This window comes from Oncorhynchus mykiss, chromosome 17 (genome assembly GCF_013265735.2).
Source record: "Oncorhynchus mykiss isolate Arlee chromosome 17, USDA_OmykA_1.1, whole genome shotgun sequence".
Lineage (NCBI taxonomy): Eukaryota > Metazoa > Chordata > Actinopteri > Salmoniformes > Salmonidae > Oncorhynchus > Oncorhynchus mykiss.
The window spans coordinates 26,838,244-26,859,437 of NC_048581.1; the positions used below are offsets into that span (position 1 = coordinate 26,838,244).

Here is a 21,194-nt window from a genome sequence, read left to right on the forward strand (position 1 = left end):
TCAGTGGCTTTTCTTTTGTACAATTCTGTCTCCGATAGTTATTTTGTGTTAATACTGATTAAATTTTCCCATCTGGTGATGTCTTCCATAGACGACGCCCTCCAGCTGCCATGCCCCACAGCTACTGCAGTAACACTGACCCCCTTTCACCCAGCCAACGAGAAGCCGTGCCCATCTGGCGTGGAAAGCATCATCATCATCATCATCACCAGCATCTTGACCATCCTGATGTGTGCCGTCATCTTCCTCGTCTGGGTCGCTCCACTGGTGAGTGTGCTGAAGGTTGCCCAGGTGATGGGTCAATGACTATCAGACTATCATAATAATAGGCCTTTTCAGATGGCTCTTAATTCTTACCTCAGTGTTCACCTCCTCGTTGGCAACCTATGGTGTTTACCAGAAGATGCTTGTGAAGGCTGAGGAAATCTACCTCTGGCTTTCCAACAGGGGGGTTGATGCTCCTTAAACTTCCTGACACCAGCGTCGCTGCTGAACACCTAACAAGAGCAAAGTACCGAGACATAGTTAAGCGAAGTCAACCAAGACCTCTCTGGTGTGTCTGGAGTAGATGGCAGCAGGATCAAGATGATACACTACATGACCAAAAGTATGTGGACACCTGATTGTCGAACATCTCATTCCAAAATCATGGGAATTAATATGGAGTTGGTCCCCCTTTTGCTGCTATAACAACCTTGAGTCTTCTGGGAAGGCTTTCCACTAGATGTTGGAAAAATGCTGTGGGGACTTGCTTCCGTTTAGCCACAAGAGCATTGGTGAGGTCAGGTACCTCAGGATTTGAACAGGATTTGAACTTGCAACCTTCCGGTTACTAGTCCAAATACAGGTATTTGGGGAGTTTCTCCCATTAATCTCTGCAGATTCTGGGGCGGCAGGGTAGCCTAGTGGTTAGAGCATTGGACTAGTAACCGGAAGGTTGCAAGTTCAAATCCCCAAGCTGACAAGATCTGTCGTTCTGCCACTGAACAGGCAGTTAACCCACTGTTCCTAGGCCGTCATTGAAAATAAGAATTAGTTCTTAACTGACTTGCCTAGTTAAATAAAGAAAAAGCTCAGCCCTTTTCTGGTCTCTCCAGAGATTTTCAGGTTCAGGTTCTATTCCGGGCTCTGGCTGGGCCACTCAAGGATATTCAGAGACTTGTCTCGAAGCCACTCCTGCGCTGTGTGTTTTGGGTCATTGTCTTGTTGGAAGGTGCACCGTCGCCCCAGTCTAAGGTCCTGAGCACTCTGGAACAAGTTTTCATCATCTCGGTACTTTGCTCTGTTCATCTTTGCCTCGATCCTGACTAGTCTCCCAGTCCCTGCCACTGAAAAACATCCCCAAGGCATGATGCTGTCACCACCTTGCTTCACTGTAGGGACGGTGCCAATTTTTCTTCAGGTGTAACGCTCAGCTTTCAGGCCAAAGAGTTTAATATTGGTTTCATCAGACCAGAGAATCTTGTTTCTCAGGATCTGGGAGTCTCAAGGTGCTCCAAGCAGGCGGTCATGTGCCTTTAACTGAGGAGTGGCTTCCGTCTGGCCACTACCATAAAGGCCTGATGGGTGGATTGCTGCAGAGATGGTTGTCCTTCTGGAAGGTTCTCCCATCTCCACAGAGGAACTCTAAAGCTCTGTCAGAGTGTCCATCGGATTCTTGGTCACTTCCCTGTACAAGGCCCTCCTCCCTCAATTGCTCAGTTTGGCCGGGCGGCCAGCTCTAGGAAAAGTCTTGGTGGTTTCAAACGTCTTCCATCTAAGAATGATGGAGGCCACTGTGTTCTTGGGGACCTTCAATGCTGCTGACATTGTTTGGTAGCCTTCCCCAGATCTGTGCCTCGACACAATCCTGTCTCGAAGCTCTACGGACAATTCCTTCGACCTCATGGCTTGGTTTTTGCTCTGACAACTATGGTTTGACAGTGCTCCAATCAAGTTGTAGAAACATCTCAAGGATGATCAATGGAAACAGGATGCACCTGAGCTCAATTTTGAGTTTCATAGCAAAGGTTCTGAATACTTATGTAAATAAGGTATCTGTTTTTTATTTTTAATACATTTTCAAAAATCCTTGTTTTGCTTTGTCATTATAGGGCATTATGTATAGATTGCTGAGGATTATTTATTTAATCAATTTTAGAAGAAGGATGTAATGTAACAAAATGTGGAAAATGTCCAGGCTAAACAGCGTAACCAAAGATTACCTCTTCATCAGCTCTACAACAAGCTGCTATGGAGCAAATTGTAAAATGGTGTTCAACCCTGAGCTGAGAGTAAATGATAGCCTTTCTACCTTAGCTCCTAAACCATTCCCATATCGATTAACCAATGAGTGTACATTTAATTAGCTGAACTTTACTTTGTTAATTAGACCAGGCAATACTATGAAAAACAAATTCAGTTATTTACATTCATTTGTTAAAATTACCATAATTAGTCAAATAGGCTTTACTTTAAAAGACATAGAACTACATCAAGTAGAACATGATTAGAACTACTCCTCAGAGACTGAAAGCATGTGAGCTGCTTGCTAATTACATAGCTCACCACACCTGGCTTCAACCTGAGCATTCAACTTGGTAGCAAACAATTAAGGTCAGGCCCACCTAAAACGGCAGCTAGCTATGCATGGCAATGGACTAGTTCACTTAATCCAAACCATACATGTATATACTTTCAAGCATTTTAGATATTAACTTCATGAAATACCTTTTAAAATGGTGATAAGGACCGGCTAAGGCTGCGTCAACACACACAGGTATAAGATGTGTTTAAAGTTTACAGTGATAGATGCTCTGCTGTGGCCTCTCCCTTGTAATTCAGAAAAGATGTGACTGTCATTTTTCAGACAGTACCAGAAACTGTAGTTGTTAAATGTATGCTCACTAGAGGGAAGCAAAACCATGATAATGTAGGGGTATGAGGGGATGGCACTTGCCATGTTTGAGAGCATTAAATGCATGATGCATTGTGGGTAAATGGTGACTGACTGATCTACAAACATTTATGAGGAGTTATTTATGATGCAAGGTGATTTGTAGATCAGTTATTAGGCAGTCGCCTGCTATGTCGAACAAGCCCAATGGTCGCATTCCCCTGCACAGACAGTTGCTTGCATTAACCACTGGTTGTGTGCCTTGCCATTGACTGACAAATTGCTACAACATATGGTTAGTTGATACTTAAAAAACCTATCCAGGCATTGTAAGATCTGTCAGGCGTCAGAAATGTCTAAGCACAGGAACCCAGAATTGTCTATGCATTCAATGGGCTCATTTGGTATTCACATTTGCTGTGAGAAAAATGTCTAAAAACAACAGACCTCCATAAATGTAGTTACAACTTGTAAACTAAAATGGCTGTTAGTAGGCCAACAGAAGCCTACCCACTGGGCACACACTGGTTGAATCAACATTGTTTCAACGTCATTTCAATGAAATGACATGCAGTAATATTCAGGATACGAAAACGTACAAAAATGACAACGAGTCTAACAGCCCCTCAACAGGCTTCCTATTGCAGCTAAGACTATGCCTAAATCATTCCATGGAGGGCCTAGGGTCTGCAGGTTATTTTAAAACGTTCAGTTTAGACCTAGACTACCAGGTGAAGAAAGTTCTTTACTAATTAGTGAACTTAATACATCAAGTGAAGAGAGGAGCGAAAACCCACAGATACTCAGCCTTCTGTGGAAGGAGTTTGACACGTGATCTAGTCAAGGGGGGTCCAAAACTCAAGCCTGGGTCCCCCCCACACACAGTGAGTATTTTGTCAAAGCCTTTGTTTTAAGCAATCGGGAGCTGTTTTACGTTTAAAATCAGCAGCTTAATCAATTCTGATTGGCTGCACGAGGCCTATATGGCATTTTGTTTTTGCACATTGAAGCGGCAGATAGGTGAATATCATTCATATAAAAACCTACCAGAGGAGGCTGGTGGGAGGAGCTATACGAGGACTGGCTCATTGTAATGCCTGGAATGGAATAATGGAATGGTATCAAACACAAACATATGGAAACCACGTTTGACTTCGTTCCATTAACTCCATTCCAGCCACTAAAATGAGCCCGTCCTCCTATTACTCCTTCCACCAGCCTCCTCCGCAGACCATGTATGGGCATACTGGATCAAAATGTTGTTGTTTTAAAAGGTCAGAGTTGGAACTAACCATTTTCTTTGAATAAGTACTGTATTTCATCAAGGTAAGTGTTTCATTTAGGCTTCTCAAGAGGAGCCCAAATCATGTCTTAACCTAAAGCTAGTGTGGGTTTAGCCCTTATCATTACACCAATTCAATTGCACTAGATTGGGTCATTGGACGTCCCCTTTAGCCTTGTCAGGGAAATGCCCCGACTCTTAGACACTGCCCAAATGCTCTGTCTAAACACAAATACACCTCACACGTGAAACAGGTTTGGAAACATTTGTAACTTTAATATGAATGACAACATTTTTCAAACACAAAAGATACACTTACTGCATACATTACACAGTATAGCAAAGTTGCAGCCAGCTGTGTTTTGATTAACACCTGCTTCTGACCGGAAATATGGAATGGAAGGGTCCAATGGAAATGTGAGTGCAGAGTGAGAGGATGTGTCATTCCATGGCTGAAGGCTGTTACAGCTGGGTGCACCTTTCTAAACTGCTTACAGTAAGAGTATCTTATATTCTTACTCACTGGTACAAAAGTTCAGTTCCAAAAGTTTCCAAAACCGTATTGCGAGCTAAGATTATGAACGTTTCTAAACGTTAAAACAGATTGTTGGGATTGTAGTTCACATAGAGCCAGTTGTGGTCCATACCTTCAGCTGACAATCAAAAAGGCTATAGTTTCATTATTACTACTACTATACTGAACAAAAATATAAACGCAACCTGTAAAGCCCATGTTTCATGAGCTGAAATAAAGTATCTCAGAATTGTTTCATATGCACAAAAAGCTTATTTATCTAAAATAAAACATCCCTGTTAGTGAATATTTCTCCTTTGCCCCAAAAATATAATAAAATCATCCACCTGACAGGTGTGGCAAATCAAGAAGCTGATTAAACAGCATGATCATTTGCACAGGTACACATTGTGCTGGGGACAATAAAAGGACACTAAAATATGCAGTTTTGTCACACAACAATCCCACAGATATCTGAAGTTTTGAGGGAGCGTCCAATTGGCATGCTGACTGCAAGAATGTCCACCAGAGCTGTTTCCAGAGAATTTAATATTCATGTCTCTACCATAAGCCACCTCCAATGTTGTTTTAGAGAATTTGGCAGTAAGTCCAACCAGCCTCACAACCGCAGACCACGTGTAACCAATTCAGCCCAGGACCTCCAGATCCGGCTTCTTCACCTGTGGGATCATCTGAGACCAGCCACCCGGACAGCTGATAAAACAGAGGAATATTTCTGTCTGTAATAAGGCCCCTTTGTGGGGTAAAACCCATTCTGATTGACTGTGCCTGGCTCCCAATTTAGTGGGCCTATGCCCTCCCAGGCCCACCCATGGCTGTGCCCCTGCCCAGTCATGTGAAATCCTTAGATTAAGGCCTTATTAATTTATTTCAATTGTCTGATTTCCTTATATGAACTCTAACTCAGTAAAATTGTTGCATGTTGCCTTAATATTTTTTCAGTAATAAAAACATCTGAGTCATTCATATTTATACGGCTAAATTGGGTGTTTGTGACATTTTACACCACAATAAAATGCAATGGATGTGTTCTAATTTACGAATAGAACCTCCTCAATCTTCTATGTAATGGTCAGTAGAGCGACATTTTGGGGACGCCAATGAGATCAAACAAATGTATTCCGTACGTCAACAACCTTTGACGTCGTCTCTGCGACCTCTCTCTCTTCACATGGATTGATTGAATACGCACGGATGATGTCATGCATAGAAAGCCGAACACTAAAATAACAGCATGGTCATAAGTGGGACGTGCGTAAAAGGCACATCAACATCCATTCGTGCCACTGATGCACCCGTGATTCCGTATGCACGCTAGTGTGGTCTGAAACTTGGGAGCATCCCACGAAGTGCACATCAGGCTTGGTGAAACATTCAGTGACAATAAATAATACAGGCTAGGCTAAGATAGTTAGAGTAGGCTACTCGATGGTTTGAATTGGGATACGGCGAACGGTTACGCATGAGCCGCGGCAACAGTTAGAACAGTGAAAGGACAAGCGCGATCTAGTACAAGAATACTTGGACGAATACTCTATTCATTTGTTGGGGGAAACGTTGACTAATTGTCGCCCAAACGACCAGAACATGAAGAAAAGTCCTGCGAATTCAGGTATGTTGGGAAATGTGTTATTATTGTGGAATACACTATTGTGCGCCCACCCCTCAATTTCAAGTTGCTTTATTTCCACGAGATCTTGGAGGCTTGTTGTAGATGATGTGATATGTTTGAGTGCATCTGTCTACTATGTATTTTCAGCACTTAGTTTGATTCCTTTGTATTTTAATTACTTTAATTTGAACCTCTTTTATGTACATTTCTAAATACATTTTCGTTGAATGATCTATAGGCTAGTGTTTTTCCCTACATGTCTTCATGTGTACCATATGCCTGGATTTCCCTGTATTTTCATTACTTGCATGACTTGTCATTAGACAAATCAAAGAGCCTAAACTTTAACACAGGGAGAGGTACAGGTCAGTCACCTTTATTCCCTTCCTCTCCTTTTTATTGAGACTCTCTCCTTTTATTTATTTAATCTTTCTCTGTCTCTTTTTGCATTTTTCGTCTCTCCCCTCTGACCAGTGTGTGTATGCAGACTGAGTGTTCTCCATCTAGAGGAGAGCCTCCTGGACTTCTCTAGCCATTAAGGCCTCTGTCTGTCCCATTATGCGTCATCCCTTTGTCCTTCTCCTTCCTGCTCTCTCTGATATGCTGGCCCTCTCTAGGCTGTGCTCTATTAATACACATAGTGGTGTGTGTGTGTGTGTGTGTGTGTGTGTGTGTGTGTGTGTGTGTGTGTGTGTGTGTGTGTGTGTGTGTGTGTGTGTGTGTGTGTGTGTCACAGCATACCTCTGCTCACTGGCTCCTCTCAGACCCCATCTGTGCTTCCCACTAGTTCCCAACGTTCAGGACCACAGGACGGGCTCCTGGGATCAAGTGGATCAGAGAATCGGAAAATAACACATGCTGATGCCAAAGTGTTTTTTAGTGTGTTGGGATTCATGCTCAGATTACAGTTGGCAATACAGCACAAATCAGGGACCAGGCTAAGCATCATTAAGTCAGTATGTGACCTTTCAGAGGGAAGGAGAATGGCCTTTAAAGCAGGACCTTTTCCTACATAGCATTATCCTCAGCAGTTTATGGAGTGCTTTGAGTGATTATCACTCTATGTCGGCTCCTGGGAGAGCTCTGATACTGATACCAGCCCTCTCCTAGTGGTGGTGTTGAGACAAACCAGACAGCCTGTCCCAAAACACTCACTAACCCTTCTCCTCGGGCTTATCCTTTCGATGTTAAATCTGTAGGTTGTTAGCAATATGGTGGAAGGTCCCCCACCACACTGCTGAAACCTATTGAGAGCCTTCAGATCTGCTTATACTGATACCAGTGCTCTGTTTGTGAGACTAGAGGTTGACCGATTAATCGGAATGGCCGATTAATTAGCGCAGATTTCAAGTTTTCATAACAATCGGAAATCGGTATTTTTGCACACCGATTTGGCAGATTTTTTTTTAGAAACTGTACATTTTATTTGTTTTACACCTTTATTTAGTCTTTATTTAACTAGGCTAGTCAGTTAAGAACACATTCTTATTTTCAATGACGGCCTAGGAACGGTGGGTTAACTGCCTCGTTCAGGGGCAGAACGACAGATTTTCACCTTGTCAGCTCGGGGGATTCAATCTTGCAACCTTACAGTTAACTGGTCCAACGCTCTAACCACCTGCCTCTCATTGCACTCCATGAGGAGACTGCCTGTTATGCGAATGCAGTAAGCCAAGGTAAGTTGCTAACTAGCATTAAACTTATCTTATAAAAAACATTCAATCATAATCACTAGTTAACTACACATGGTTGATGATATTACTAGTTTATCTAGCGTGCCCTGCGTTGCATATAATCGATGCGGTGTGTATCGTTGCTCTAATGTGTACCTAACCATAAACATCAATGCCTTTCTTAAAATCAATACACAGAAGTATATATTTTTAAACCTGCATATTTAGCTAAAAGAAATCCAGGTTAGCATGCAATATTAACCAGGTGAAATTGTGTCGCTTCTCTTGCGTTCATTGCACGCAGAGTCAGTGTATATGCAACAGTTTTGCCCGCCTAATTTGCCAGAATTTTACGTAATTATGACATAACATTGAAGGTTGTGCAATGTAACAGGAATATTTAGACTTATGGATGCCACCCGTTAGATAAAATACAGAACGGTTCCGTATTTCACTGAAAGAATAAAAGTATTGTTTTTGAGATGATAGTTTCCGGATTCGGCCATATTTCCCATCCCTGTGGTTAGCGCTGCTCTATTTCCCATCCCTGTGGTTAGCGCTGCTCTATTTCCCATCCCTGTGGTTAGCGCTGCTCTATTTCCCATCCCTGTGGTTAGCGCTGCTCTATTTCCTATCCCTGTGGTTAGCGCTGCTCTATTTCCCGTCCCTGTGGTTAGCGCTGCTCTATTTCCCGTCCCTGTGGTTAGCGCTGCTCTATTTCCCGTCCCTGTGGTTAGCGCTGCTCTATTTCCCGTCCCTGTGGTTAGCGCTGCTCTATTTCCCATCCCTGTGGTTAGCGCTGCTCTATTTCCCATCCCTGTGGTTAGCGCTGCTCTATTCCCCATCCCTGTGGTTAGCGCTGCTCTATTTCCTATCCCTGTGGTTAGCGCTGCTCTATTTCCTATCCCTGTGGTTAGCGCTGCTCTATTTCCCATCCCTGTGGTTAGCGCTGCTCTATTTCCCATCCCTGTGGTTAGCGCTGCTCTATTTCCCATCCCTGTGGTTAGCGCTGCTCTATTTCCCATCCCTGTGGTTAGCGCTGCTCTATTTCCCATCCCTGTGGGTTAGCGCTGCTCTATTTCCCATCCCTGTGGTTAGCGCTGCTCTATTTCCCATCCCTGTGGTTAGCGCTGCTCTATTTCCTATCCCTGTGGTTAGCGCTGCTCTATTTCCTATCCCTGTGGTTAGCGCTGCTCTATTTCCCATCCCTGTGGTTAGCGCTGCTCTATTTCCCATCCCTGTGGTTAGCGCTGCTCTATTTTCCATCCCTGTGGTTAGCGCTGCTCTATTTCCCATCCCTGTGGTTAGCGCTGCTCTATTTCCCATCCCTGTGGGTTAGCGCTGCTCTATTTCCCATCCCTGTGGTTAGCGCTGCTCTATTTCCCATCCCTGTGGTTAGTGCTGCTCTATTTTGCATCGCTGTGTTACAGTGGGGGGGGTTCTTCTCTCTCATCTACTCTCCTCCTCAGTCTTCCATTACTAACAACCAGGGGACATAGATATTATTCAATATTTTCTTCCACACAGAGGAAGACTTTTGTTTTGTGTCTGATGTCGCCTATGAATGCAAGGCCAGGGAATCTTCATCTGGACAGAGGCCTCTGTCTGTCTGTCTGGGATACACATTGAGAACTAATGGGCTGGATGTACCTATGTTGTTGCCTATTTCCCAGTAACAAACTCCAAATGAAAGCGTGGTGGGAGCTCAGCTGAGCATGCACTCCCCATCTCTCTCTCTGGACATGTGAGCGAAACCAGTCAACTGCACTGTACACTGACTCCTCTCAGGATTCGTCCGCACACTGAATGGACCTTTTGTGCTAAGGAGTTGCTTAAGGGGGTGTTATGAACTTGTTACACTTGTTACACTATTTTTTGATGCTGGCCTCCATAATGAAGTGGGTGTCAGGTCTCTGATGTGCATTAGCAGCAAGCCTTTCAAAGACCTATAGCGAATCAAATGGATCGGTGAAGCGTAACGTCCCCATCAGCATGATTTGTCATCAGGAAAATCGTTATCCTGACCTACAGCGATTTATATTCTAGTCTTCAGCTAAGTTAGTACTAACAGGAAAGAGAGACCAGAAATAAACGTATTGTTAGTGTGTTTGAGTTACTAATCTGTAACAGTGTTTGTGTTTGTCAGATTATTTGTGTGTGGTGTAGTCGTTCCTAATGGGGCAGCACTCCCGGTGATGTCATTGATGTGAGGAAGTGACAAATTATCTCAGATGTCGCATCGGGGTCAACTGGGACCGCTAGGCGTCTCTGGTTCCTGGGCACAGACAGTTGAAAGTAGGGCAGAGTCTCTCAACTCTGGTTCAGGGTACCCCCACACAGGGAGTGCAGGCTTTTGTTCAAGCCAAACACTAACTCTTGAATCAATTCATCAACGAGCCATTGACCAGTTGAATCAGGTGTGTAAGTGCAGAATCAGATTAGTGCTGGGCTGGAACAAAGACCTGAATACTGTGTGAGTGTCCCTAGACCAGAATGGAGCAAAGCCGTAGTAAATGGATGCTGTGTATCAACCCTCCGTGTGGCTGGACGAGTTGAGCAACCCTGTATGTAATAAGGACCTTTGTATCTAGTTTTCCCGTTAGGCTCCAGTGTGTCAGCCATCCTCCTACTCAGTAGCACAACGGCAGATCCAGGTCCCGTAGTGACCAAGCAGCAGATGAGGAGTCAATGCTGCTCTTTATGTGTCCTTAACAATGCTGCCTTACAGTGAAGCCAGCTCGTTCCCTGAGTCTGAGACACTCTGTACTGGACCAAACCCAACTCACTGTGGATCGTGCTTCCAATGGTTCACTGAGTTTGAGCATGGTGCTGGCAACACAAGGGTTGTGGATTAGATTTCCCACATGGGCCATTTTTTTTCATGTTCGTCCTGTGTCATTGTTAATAATGTTGACAAATTCTGTCTCTTTAGAATAAAGTGTCTGCTAAGGGACGTATTAACCTCTCCCGTTGATGAGTATCACACCAGAACTCCCACCCAGAACTCCCACCCAGAACTCCCACTACTTAGCCTGTGGTTCTCAACGGGACTTGGTGTTCTGTGAATTTGCATATCCGCACAAATGGTTCTATCTCCATTTCCTGCTGGAGAAGCTTTAAGCTTTCATTAGCCTAATCTTACCCCCCCCCCCCCCCCCCCCCCCCCATAGGAAGTAACCCATTACTTATTATGGCTCATTTGTCTCCTGTCTCCCCAGGTCCAGATGCCTCTATGATTAGCCTCGCTGTGCAGGAATGCCCACTGACGTTTTGTTTCGGAATGCCGTCAAAACCGCCGGAAATACTGTGATGCGCTCTGGGACATCATTAGCCTGTGTGTCAGAGTTCAGCTATATATAGGGATGTTGATTTGTGTAACACGGATGACATTTCAGCTTAAAGCCTAGAACCCCCCCCCCCCCCCCTCTAGTGTTTTCCATTATTTAGTTATATAGCTTATATAAAACACACACACCTTCTGTTGAGAGCAGATGTCATTAACATGGCATGACTAATGAGCTAGTCATTATTGCCATGAAGATTAGCTTGTAAACATAATGTAGGCAGTCATATTAGGGGGTAATCAAGAAAAACTTTTTTTTCCTTCCCTTTATTGCATTTCCGCAGATGCATTAAAAACAGTAATAGCATGTGTTTTTAAAAGAGTCGATTTTAAGGTACTATGGTAGTTAATGTGGATGGCCATGTCAATTAATAGTTGCATAATGTCTCAGTAGAAGCCACGTAGGGCATATTTAACGCTCTGTGGTCTCGTATTTATCTGGGAGTGCTCTCTGACCAAACTCCAAATGCACAGGCACTACCACAGCGCTCGTGTGTGTGTGTGTGTGTGTGTGTGTGTGTGTGTGTGTGTGTGTGTGTGTGTGTGTGGAGACTGTCTGGGTCAGTGCAGCAGATTTAGACATCAGCAGCCTGCCATGCTGATTACAGGGGCACACGCCACAAGGAACCACAGGAACTATTTCTCTCTCTCTGCCTCTCCATTTCTCCCTCTATTGTTCTCTCCCTCTATTTCTCTCTCACTCACTCGCTCGCTCACTCACTCCCTCACCATGACTCAGTTTAGTCTAATTCGCAGGGACAGGACAGAGGTGTGTGTGTGTGCGTGTGTGTGTGTGTGGTTGTGTGTGTGTGTGTGTGTGTGTGTGTGTGTGTGTGTGTAATCCCAAAACACACATTATTGTTGACTACCTAGCCCTCAGTCTTGTTTGTCCATGCACTCTGTACCCTGCTGTGTTAGGCAGTACTTAGTGAATTGATAAGGCATCCAAGCCACTGTTGATGATCCATTTTCTCAATGTCAACATGTGTCAGTATTTAACTCCATCTGTCAGTTCTATCAGTCATTCAAAATGCTAAGTGTGGTTCTGACCTAGGCATTTTATAGCCTGAGTCCAAGATCTGTTTGTGCTGTCTTGCCAACTCCCATTTCTCTATGAGTGTCACGCCAAACAAGTTGGAACACAAACAGATCAGAGACTGAGGCGAGGTCTGGGCTATGTAGAGCCGGAGACTCCCGGGCCTGTGGACCCGACACTGTGAGGATATATCCCATTCTGTCTGCTGCCAGCTTCCTCCAGGCTCTAATTACTACCTTATGGTGAGCAAATATCCAACAGATGTCCCAGTACCACCACAGCCACGCTGGGAAGGACAGACGGACGGACTGCAGTCCAAGCACTTTTACAACACTTTGATTTAACTTCTTACTGACCTGGAATTGGGGTTGGGGGTTGTCAGACTTTTGGAAAGGAAAAAAAGTCTGTTCGAGTTGAGAAATGATTGTCCTGAGGGGAGTGGGTTAGATAGTATCTACAATCTGTTTTGTACTGTGAGCTGCCATTTCCAGAGTAATTACTCAGCCTTTGGGACATTACTTATTCAGCTATATATTGGCCATGAAATTCATTCTCTATTTGGTTATGACTGGTTTACACCAGGTCATCTTTAACCAATGAAAACCATGAGAAATTGATAGCAAACAGAAACGTCAAAGACCAAGTCTAATCACTGTCTTATTGAACGTGCTCATTAACTCAACCACACTGACCCCAGTGAGCCCCACTCACTCATCCCCCCTCCCTCAGCATTTGGACACCATCAGTGGGGAATATGTGGATGGGATTGGGGATGAGCATGTGGCTGCCATCGGGAGCAGAGAGAATCAGGTGATTGGATCAAATCAAGGTCCCTCAATCAGGCAGAGTGTGTGTGTGTGTGTGTCATAGGCCCTAGATTAACAGCAGCTGGATGTGTCGTAGCAGGGTTTTATTCAGGATGGTGAGACTTTTTAGAACCTGAATTTTATTTAACTAGGCAAGTCAGTTAAGAACAAATTCTTATTTTCAATGACGGCCTAGGAACAGTGGGTTAACTGCCTTGTTCAGGGGCAGATTTGTACCTTGTCAGCTTGAGGATTTGAACTTCGGTTCGTAGCCCAACACCACTAGGCTACCCTGCCGTCCCAATGTTGTGAAGGACCCCCCGGCCAGCAGGTCTGGTTGTAAAAGCAGGGCAGTAGACTCATGAGAAGGACAGGCCTGTCTGTGTCTAACAGAGAATAGGGGAGCTGCGCTGTGTAGCGCTGAGATGAGGTCATAGATTGTGGCTGCAGCGACGAATCGGGCACAGTCTGTTTTATTTTCTCTGCCTCGTTCCCCCTTTATTCTGCATCATCAGCTCTTTACTGTAGGTTTAGAAATACGGTCTAAAAGTGTGTGTGTGTGTGTGTGTGTGTGTGTGTGTTTATGCCTGTGTGTATATCATCGGCCCCCCGAGGCCCTTACCCAGATGTGCAGAAGACATGCTCCTGCAGAGGGAACCTCCTGATCTCTCCTCCCTTTTACCTTCACTCCTCTCTTCTTCCTGTCCATTTACATTCAGTCCTTTCACTACCTCCTCCTCTCTTATATCTCTCTTTTCTCTTCCCACTCATCTTTTATCTCCTTCTGACTGTTCTGTGTCCTTCATAGTGCATCACCGCCCCACAGGCATGTCTATACTAGTGGTCCGCTGTGTGCTGGTCCAGTCCTTGACTCTTATGTAACTAAATGTAGCATGTTGGGGTCAGGCGTTTGGCCATAGGTCATGTAGTAAAGTGACGGCTTACATTTTAATGTCAACCCTTAGGCTCACCATGCAATGTCAGTCATCGTGTAGCCTACAGCTTTTTTGGTCTTGCATGGGTGCTTTTGCGTACATGGCTGTCAGCTTTCTATGCCCATATGCCCTACTGCACAACGTGTGTGTGTGTGTGTGTGTGTGTGTGTGTGTTTACAGGATGTACGGTCATGCGAGAGGAATCTGCTCTGGATAACAGCCTTCCACCCCAGGCTGGGTGGTGATGGTTGTGTGTGTGTCGGCATATGAGTGTGTTTGTATGTGTGTGCATGCCTATGCGTGCGCATGTGTATGTGCGTGTATACGTGTGTGTGTGCATACGTGCATATGTGCGTGTGTGTATGTGTGTGTGCATACATGCGCCTGTGTGTGCATACGTGTGTGTGTGCATACGTGCATATGTGCGTGTGTTTACGTGCATACATGCGCGTGTGTATGTGTGTGTGCATACATGTGTGCGTGTGCGCGTGTGTGTGCATACGTGTGTGTGTGTGTGCATGCATACGTGCGCGTGTGTGCATACGTGCGCGTGTGTGCATACGTGCGTGTGTGTGCATACGTGCACGTGTGTGCACGTGTGTGCGCATGCATGCATGTGTGTGCGCATACGTGCACATGTGTGTGCATATGTGCGAGTGTGTGTGTGCATACGCGCACGCGTGTGTGCGGTGTGTGTGCGATGTAGGACTGAAACCATAATTAGATTGGTCGATTGTTTGGTCGATAGGCTGTTGGTCGACAGAAATGATGATGTTTTTGTCGAGCAGTAGTAAATATCTAAAAAAGATTTCTGGCACACCTCTTATTCGCGCCCATCTCAGTTAACTAACTATTGCGGAGACCGTGGGGATAGCACATCAAAGAAGATGGGGAGTGTGGCTGCACAATGCACTTCTCTCTCCAGAATGAGCTCTCTCCTGCCAATTTGTGCACATTCATTGTTTCATAACTTCATTGTGTGAATTGTTTGTGTTTCATTGTTAGTGTCTATCAATTCCCCATTACATACAGTAGATCACCAGTAGTACATTTTACAGATAATTCCTGTCATTTCTAATCTACAATGTTTGTTTGGTTACGGTAATGTCTGTTAATGCATTCAAAATAAATTCAGCAAAAAAATAAACGTCCTCTCACTGTGCACTGCGTTTATTTTCAGCAAACTTAACATGTGTAAATATTTGTATGAACATAACAAGATTCAAACACTGAGACATAAACTGAACAAGTTCCACAGACACGTAACTAACAGAAATGGAATAATGTGTCCCTGAACAAAGGGGGGGGGGGGGGGTCAAAATCAAAAGTAACAGTCAGTATCTGGTGTGGCCACCAGTTGCATTAAGTACTGCAGTGCATCTCCTCCTCATGGACTGCACCAGATTTGTCGGTTCTTGCTGTGAGATGTTACCCCACTCTTCCACCAAGGCACCTGCAAGTTCCCCAGCGAAGAGCCCTCCACCTCCGATCCAACAAGTCCCAGACGTGCTCAATGGGATTGAGATCCGGGCTCTTGGCTGGCCATGGCAGAACACTGACATTCCTGTCTTGCAGGAAATCACTCACAGAACGAGCAGTATGGCTGGTGGCATTGTCGTGCTGGAGGGTCATGTCAGGATGAGCCTGCAGGAAGGGTACCACATGAGGGAGGAGGATGTCTTCCCTGTAACGCACAGCGTTGAGATTGCCTGCAATGACAACAAGCTCAGTCCGAAGACGCTGTGACACACCTGCATGTTCATTAATTGTTTATGGTTCCTTGAACAAGCATGGGAAACAGTGTTTAAACCCTTTACAATGAAGATCTGTGAAGTTATTGGGATTTTTACAAATGATCTTTGAAAGACAGGGTCCTGAAAAAGGGACGTTATTATTATAATTATTATTCCAGTCGTTTACCGCTCTCATTGTCGGAGTGGACACGTTGTTTGCAGAGCGCATAACCTATGCTACACTTGTAAGAAACACATTTTGGTTTAGTCCATTCCATTTACGAGTTCTGTCCATTTAGTCATTGTCAGGAGCACTCCAAACAAAAGACAATGTTGAGTAAGGGCGTGCACCTGATTACGCATAGAAGTAGGCCGGCCTATATGCTTCTCAAAGTAATGTTTTCTTTACCTCAAACAGCTAGGAAGCAAAGTCTGTTTTTACATCCATTCAGACTAACAATTGTTCCTCAATGTATTTGAGAATTCTTTCCAGCTCTCTCCCCTTTTCATAACCACTCAGTGTAAAAGGAAAAATGTCATGCTCTGTCTGATCCAGTGGAAACATCCTAAATAGGCCTATCTGATTATTACTTATCCCTTGCGCAAATAGCCTACAGCTGATGGCACAGAATATTTTATACAATGTTGCAAGGAGCTTCAGGCCAGACCCAAGTTAAGAGTTAATACAATGTTTCAAGTTCGTTGCAGACAGGCCATGTGTGGACACTGCAGGCTGCAATGTTTTTATTTGTTGGCTTTATAGGCTATTTTTACATAGTTGGCAATAGAAGTTAAGTTTATATCATTTTCATATAGAACTGGATATAGTTTTGATGTACCACATGACAATGATTTTGAGATACAAAGACATTATTATAAATAAAATTAAATTGTTCCATGAAAAATGTGAATATGAAAACCATAACTGGTACACAGATCAGTAAAAATTTGAATATAAATTGGCATTCCTCGTGAGAAAGTTGGCCGACTCCTCGTGTAGCCTATTACCGGCAACTTCAGGAGAGTAACAGCAGAATCTATGAAAGCCAGCAGGAGTTGGATGGTTGGGACAGATTAAGGATTTGTTTTCTTGATCTCTGGCTCCTTCTTGAGTTATTTGTGTCTTATTTCATCAAACAGTGAGCTTAAAGCATCAGACAAGCTCAATGCATATAAAGTGGATTTTATTAAAACACTAAAGGTGTGTCTATCACAGGAGGTTAGTGGCACCTTAATTGGGGAGGACGGGCTAGTGGTAATGGCTGGAGTAATGGCTGGTTTCCATATGTTTGATGCCATTCCATTCACTCTGTTCCAGCCATTATTATGAGACTAAATATATTGGTCGAAAGAACAGATGACTAGGTCAACCAATATTTTATTTATTTTTTTGTTGGGGGGGGGGGGGGGGGGGGCAGCCCTAGTGTGGTGGGAGGTTCTCCTCCAGCAGGCAGGTTTGGATTATGTAGAGGGTAGGTGGTGAAACGTATGAGTGAAACCATCTCTCTACAGCTAGACACTGTAGCTGGTCTCTCTCCTCTCTCTACAGCTAGACACTGGAGCTGGTCCCTCTCCTCTCTCTACAGCTAGACACTGGAGCTGGTCTCTCTCCTCTCTCTACAGCTAGACACTGTAGCTGGTCTCTCTCCTCTCTCTACAGCTAGACACTGTAGCTGGTCTCTCTCCTCTCTCTACAGCTAGACACTGGAGCTGGTCTCTCTCCTCTCTCTACAGCTAGACACTGTAGCTGGTCCCTCTCCTCTCTCTACAGCTAGACACTGGAGCTGGTCTCTCTCCTCTCTCTACAGCTGGATGCTGGAGCTGGTCTCTCGCTCTCTTCTCTCTACAGATGGACACTGGAGCTGGTCTCCCTCTCCTCAATTAGGTCTCACCATGGAGCCACTACAGTACAGCCCTGTTGATGCTTGTAGTAAACCAACGTTGAATCAGAGCTGGCTTACCGCAGCACCACTGTTTAAATACCGTACACATATCACAAATCAAAAAGTGTGACACCAAAAGATACTGCTGCTTTGTTAGTTGCCTGAGTGTCAAATAGGATGTCACAGATTGTCACGTGTGTTTCTGTTTGTGTGTTTGTGCGTGTGGTCGCAAGCGTGCCTGCTTGCATGAGTCTGTGTGAAAGAGACCACAGTGCTGTTGGGCTCAGGCCAAGGGTCTGGCTGTCTCGCCTGACCAGCTGAGGACTGACTAGGTCCAGGGTAGACCGGGTTAGCGCTGCCATTTGACTGCCCTAAAGAGTTCTCCTTAATTAAAACATGTCATAAGCAGTCACTGCATTCCATTAACTTTGTTATTGCTCAACAGCTTTAACAGCCTTAAAACCGGGCCTCTATTTTTGACAGACTTGAGTAACATTGACAAACACCATGTGGATGGAAGTTGGCTTCTTCCTTATGACTGAGTTCCTCTTTAATAAAGGTGAAAATGTATCCAGAATGTAGCTCTGATCTGTTTCTTTGAGTGACCTTTAGTAACCACACAGTGTGTGTGTGTGTGTGTGTGTGTGTGTGTGTGTGTGTGTGTGTGTGTGTGTGGGAGCGCAAGCATGGACACACCTAAACACACATATGGACACACACCTACAAATCTACACACACCCCTATCCCTCCATCCAGTCCCTCTACTCCCCCACACAGACATATGGCCATATGACATGAAGAGTGGGGGAGCGAGGAGAGCCAGGGGAATGAGGTGCATCAGAGGGGGAGAGACATACAACTCCACAGAGCTGGTTTGGGTTAGAAGGGACCCTAGATAACGGGTTTCTGTAAAAATGGCTATGTAGATACAGATAACCCCACTGCTCATTCATGCCTGTCTCATTCCCACTGGGCTCCAGTGTGTGTGTGTAGAGATTGGGGTGTTTGTGTGTGTCCCATCTGTTGGCCATGGGGCACCCTTTCATGACTGGTTCCAACTTCCTTGGGTCCCTCCATACAGTAGATGAAGCAATTTAAAAAGAGGTTCTTACAAGACAGAGGGAAAAACCCAGAGAAGGTTGTTATGAATGTTTGTGACAAAAATAAATCCCCCTCGACGCGTACACCATCCCCAGCCCCGTCTCTTGTATCATCACCTCACCTCAGATAAAGCCGGGCGTTTGTCATCGGGGCGAGCCAAGATAAACAACTTGCCCTATCGCAACTGTAGCATATCACTGTCCTCACCCAGCCGCGGTTCCTGTAGATTAAACTAAAACAGCCCAGGACAGGTCACATCTACCTGAAAGAGCCAAATGGTTTGTCTCCAATCATGTTTACGGTAAATCTATGTAGATAGTGCAGAGTTAGCGACTTAGCTATCTAGGGAGGGATTGGATGTCCCTTTGAGAACAAATGGAAAGGGAAGTGAAGTGCTTGTAACTTGGGCCGCGTGTGTTTGTTTGGCCGTTTTCTCGCCCAGACGGCAGCTCGCTAAGTGACCTCTCCTGAGAGCAAGGTGGAGGGTCAGAGGCCAGAGTGCGTCCTGCTCTCCTGGCGTCAGGGGAGGGGTTGGAAAGGGAGTGGGGATAGGGGTGGGCACTACGGAATGCTCCGGGTCTGTTAAGTGACTCCAGTGTTTGTTTTTCCTGATTAAACCCCAGTCACTAGAACTGGAGATACTCTGGGAGGATAGAATACACAGTCTCTGGTCAGGAAATGTTAAAGTTCCTCTATAACTCACTCAGTTGAGTGTGATGTTGTTATGGGAGTATTCTTCATCCGCTTACCCCACGTTTACCTTGTAATCATGGCATCTTAGAATAGTGTCGAAGGTCCCTACACATACAGTACCAGAGAGTACATTTGTGTGTGTGTGTGTGTGTGTGTGTGTGTGTGTGTGTGTGTGTGTGTGTGTGTGTGTGTGTGTGTGTGTGTGTGTGTGTGAGAGAGAGAGAGAGAGAGAGAGGGGGCTGTTAAATGGAGGTAGCGTAGTGCTTGAGTTCCATGATCTTTCTAGAGAAAGATAGAGAGAATGTCTATATGATCAGCACATGGCCACATGGTACTAACACTGCATTATTCCACAGTACTAACGTTGCATTATCCTACCGTACTAACGTTGCGTTGTCCCACAGTACTAACGTTGCATTATCCCACAGTACTGACGTTGCATTATCCCACAGTACTAACGCTGCATCGTCACACAGTACTAACGCTGCATCATCACACAGTACTAACGCTGCATCGTCACACAGTACTAACGCTGCATCGTCACACAGTACTAACGCTGCATCATCACACAGTGTTAACACTGCATCATCACACAGTACTAACACTGCATCGTCACACAGTGTTAACACTGCATCATCACACAGTGCTAACACTGCATCGTCACACAGTACTAACGCTCCATCGTCACACAGTACTAACGCTGCATCGTCACACAGTACTAACGCTCCATCGTCACACAGTACTAACGCTGCATCATCACACAGTACTAACGCTGCATCGTCACACAGTACTAACGCTGCATCGTCACACAGTACTAACGCTGCATCATCACACAGTGTTAACACTGCATCATCACACAGTACTAACACTGCATCGTCACACAGTGTTAACACTGCATCATCACACAGTGCTAACACTGCATCGTCACACAGTACTAACGCTCCATCGTCACACAGTACTAACGCTGCATCGTCACACAGTACTAACGCTGCATCGTCACACAGTACTAACGCTGGATCATCACACAGTGTTAACACTGCATCATCACACAGTACTAACACTGCATCGTCACACAGTGTTAACACTGCATCATCACACAGTGCTAACACTGCATCGTCACACAGTACTAACGCTCCATCGTCACACAGTACTAACGCTCCATCGTCACACAGTGCTAACACTGCATCATCACACAGTGCTAACATTGCATTATCCCACAGTACTAACGCTGCATCGTCACACAGTACTAACGCTCCATCGTCACACAGTACTAACGCTCCATCGTCACACAGTGCTAACACTGCATCATCACACAGTGCTAACACTGCATCGTCACACAGTGCTAACACTGCATCGTCACACAGTACTAACGCTCCATCGTCACACAGTACTAACGCTCCATCGTCACACAGTACTAACGCTCCATCGTCACACAGTGCTAACACTGCATCATCACACAGTGCTAACATTGCATTATCCCACAGTACTAACGCTGCATCGTCACACAGTACTAACGCTCCATCGTCACACAGTACTAACGCTCCATCGTCACACAGTGCTAACACTGCATCATCACACAGTGCTAACACTGCATCGTCACACAGTGCTAACACTGCATCGTCACACAGTGCTAACATTGCATTATCCCACAGTACTAACGTTGCATTATCCCACCATACTAACGTTG

General features: G+C 44.9%; 1 protein-coding gene across 1 annotated transcript in view; it reads left to right on the top strand.

Moving 5' to 3' along the window:
* Positions 1 to 6,050: 6,050 nt before the first annotated feature.
* The window catches only part of sept9b (septin 9b), an 83,985-nt gene continuing 68,841 nt past the window's right edge, over positions 6,051 to 21,194 (top strand). The window contains exon 1 of the transcript XR_005036898.1: positions 6,051 to 6,304. The gene's annotated coding sequence lies outside the window, so the exon portion shown is untranslated. The remainder of the gene's footprint in view (positions 6,305 to 21,194) is intronic.